This window comes from Microtus ochrogaster, linkage group LG5, assembly GCF_000317375.1.
Source record: "Microtus ochrogaster isolate Prairie Vole_2 linkage group LG5, MicOch1.0, whole genome shotgun sequence".
NCBI classification, from domain to species: Eukaryota; Metazoa; Chordata; class Mammalia; order Rodentia; family Cricetidae; genus Microtus; species Microtus ochrogaster.
In genome coordinates, this window is record NC_022031.1 from 44,703,933 (window position 1) to 44,707,702 (window position 3,770).

Here is a 3,770-nt window from a genome sequence, read left to right on the forward strand (position 1 = left end):
GTAGCAAAGTTGTCTATTTTCTTGTTTAATAATAAAATAAACTGAGAAGTAACACACTGGTGATGTGGGATTTCCCTCTGTGTGCCGTGATTACCATTAATGAATGAACAAAGAAACTGCTTTGGACCTATAGCAGGGCAGAACTTAGCTAGGTGCGAAAACTAAACTGAATGCTAGGAGAAAAAAAGGCAGAGTCAGGGAGAAGCCATGTAGCCCAGACGGAGACGGTAAGCCATAGCCACGTGGCCATACACAGATTAATAGAAATGGGTTAGAATAATAATGTAAAAGTTAGCCAATAAGAAGCTAGAGCTAATGGGCCAAGTAGTGATTTAATTAATACAGTTTCTGCATGATTATTTTGGGTCTGAGCAGCTGGGCACCAACAAGCACCCTGCTCCTTGGAACTGGAAAAACAGAAGGAAAAAAAAATCCCAAAAGAGGGCACAAGAAACAGAACTGACTTGCTCACACACCAAGAAATTCAATAAAAACACTAAACTGGAAGTCATAAAATCCATGCTCAGGACCTGGTGCAGACATGTATAGGCCCTGTTCCTGCTGTTTTTGTCTCGGGAAATTCAAATGAGCTTGGATCACATTGATTTAGAGGGCTCTGTAATCTTGGTGCCCCCAGTCCCCTCTGGCTTTTACACTTTTTTCACTTCTATTTTGCAGGATTCCTTGAGCTCTGAGGCAATTTCTTTAATGGAGAAACCTAGTTAAGAGCTGAATGTTCTAAGATCTCTAACTCTCTGTGTAGTGTCTGGTGTGGATCTCTGTATTTGTTCCCATACGGTGCAGGAGAAAGTTTCTTGGATGTTGATTGAGCAAGGAACTGCTCTATGAGTATAGTGAAATGTTATTAAGAGTCATTTTATTGCTATTTTTTTTTTTTTACAAAGAATAGGAGTCTTTGGTCTTACCCCAGATACATCTCAAGTTCTTGATTATCCAAGTACTGTTCAGTATGAGTTCCATCTCATAGAATGGGCTGTATGTCAAATTTGGTATTTGTTGGATGCTCAGACAAGTTTTATGCCACCATTTCCCTAGCATATCTTGTAGGTAGCACACCATTTTAGATCCATTAGTTTATGACTACATTGGTAATTCCATTTCTCTTTGGTAGCAAGCAGATTACTTTCCTGTATCAAAGACACTAGAATATAAGAATGAAGGCTCTGTATAGGCACCAACTCAACTTCTCCATGTTCAATGAGTGTGTAGGTGTTATCTTTAGCAATGGGACCTTACTATTAGTTTGTGGAGAGCATCCTATAGTCTTTGCAACAATCAAGGATGGTTAGAGGTTTCCATGGAATCCCCTTTGGCCAACAACTCAGTTATATGTAACTCAAGACTGTTATTTGAAGCTTCATTTGTTGTGAAGAGATGACCTGTTCAGGTTGTTTCCCCCATTATTTGATGATTTCATTTAGGTTACCTTCATACATGTATATATTTTATCAAGCTTCTACTGTATTAGGTATCCAAACTACCTCTCAAATGGCTCTTAACTTTAGCTCTTTCTCCCTGTATTCTCTCTTTTATCTCCCTTTCATCTCTCCTCACCTTTTAATCTACCCATTCTTCTCTCCCAATCCATCTATAGCTATCTATTCTTTTTCCCTTTCCTAAGGAGATCTTTCTTCCCTCGCCAGTTTATTACTCTACACCTAACCTCTGTGATCTCTGTACAAGAGGGAGCATGATGTAGAAAGGATCCACAAGAGGGTGGATAGTAGGGTGTCCCACCAGGATCAGCTTAGAGTCCCTGGAACAGGGGCAGAGTGAAGAATGGTACAGTAGGTGGTCTCCTGCAGAAGTGGGCACGAGGCTAAGAGTTTGGACTTGGAAGAGAAGAGGAATAGGTAAGGATTTGTAGAGAGCTTATCCACCTTTGTGGCCAGAGTAGCCCATGGGTTCTCAGAGGACATTTGTTGGAATTGGGACTGGGACAAAGCAATAAGCAGGGTGAGGGAAATTAGGAGGTCCACTGGAGATGGAGGCAGGGGTGGGGAGGAGAGGCTGCAACAGATTGTCTGCTGTAGATCTGGGAGTGAGATTGGACAGGATTGGATTTGGAAGAGCTGAGGGAGAGCTGAAGATCCGTAGTTAGTCTACCTACTTCCCTGGCCAGAATGTTTTGTATTTTATTTCAGTGACTAATACCATGACAGTGTATATTATATGTGATTTTGAAATTTTGTGCATGATGCATATGTAAGAATTTACTTAGAAATGGGATTGCTGTGCTTTCTCATCTTAGTATTTATTAACCCTTTTGAGAACCCAAATTGTTCTCATAAACATTGCCAATGAACTAGTCTCAAATACAAATGAAGGACTAAATTCTACTTCATATAAGTTGGTCTTATCCTGTTAGAATTTTTTATTGTATCTTAATTGTTTCATAACATTGACATGATTTATTCTGGATTTCCCTCTGGCTTCTTTTTCATATTTTATTTCACATACTTGAAGAAGATTTTCTTAATTTACATATTTTAGGACACTCTTAGTTTAACTATTATCTAGTTATTATCATCTTTTAGAGTATTTTTTTTTTGGTGCAAACTACTTTAAAACAGAATATTGGCAACCACTCTAATTGGCTCAAAATTCAGGCAGTATTACCCAGGCAAATTTTCATATGCACAGTGGACAAGGTCATTTAAGATACACAGTTGGTACTTGCCTAGGTCTGGAGGGCATAAGAAGCTTCTTATTCTCTTAACTCAAATGCTGGATACTTTTGTAGAAATACTGAGAGACTCTCTTAGCTGGCATCCTCTCCTGAGGAGCTCTCTCAGTAATCTTTCCAGCAGAGGAAGCACATGTTCTAGTTTTAGAGTGGCTCAGTATTTAAATAGTCTCAGCTCCAATCTCTGCATCCTGTCGTAGGGTAGCTGTGCTAAGAACCTCTGTTGCTTCTCTTATGCTGTATTGTTCAAAAATTGCTTAGTGGGTAAATTGTGCCATCTCACTGTTATTTTAACTTGTACACATTGGTCATTGTTGTGGTTGAAGTTCCTTTAATAGACCTACTTACCTATCACTTTGCTTCTTCAAAGAATGAATTATTTCAACTCTATATTTATTTGGATTATGTATGTTATTTCAAAATAAATTTGTAAATTCTTCAATGATTTATGTGGTCCATGTCTTACAAGCACTGCCTGTGCATTTTTAATAACTTTTCTTTAATTAGTGGTAGTTTTTGCATAGTACCAGATGTGTTAGCACAGTCAAATTTGTACAATTCTCCCTTTTATAGCTTTTGCACACCTTGTCTTGATTGGAAGAAATTATCTTAAGATTTATGGCAGTACAGTTTGCTAATAGCATTACAAAATAAACACACCTTCCATAATGTTCTTTAAAGTAAATAAAAGAGTCATAAACATGTCACCATATTGAATTCAGCATAGAATAGCTCTATTATAATGATATACGGACGCTAACTTGGAGGACTGATTAGAGCAACAAGAAGCAAAATTGCTTACATGAGTAAATCACATAGGCAACATTTTAAAAGGCAGCAAAGTGCCCCCTCACCCTTTTATAGTAATATGTACCTAGGAGGAAGAACTTTTTTCCTTTGTAACTAGTTTATTTAATGCAGACTGGTCTTTGTTTTGGTAATTTAGCAGTAGGGTAATCTGTGTGGAGACAGATCCACTAAGAGCTGGATTTTTGTCTTCCTTCCTAAATCCACATTAACTTTGGCCACTGCTGATTTTCTTTTTGTTGAACTGTATCTTCCC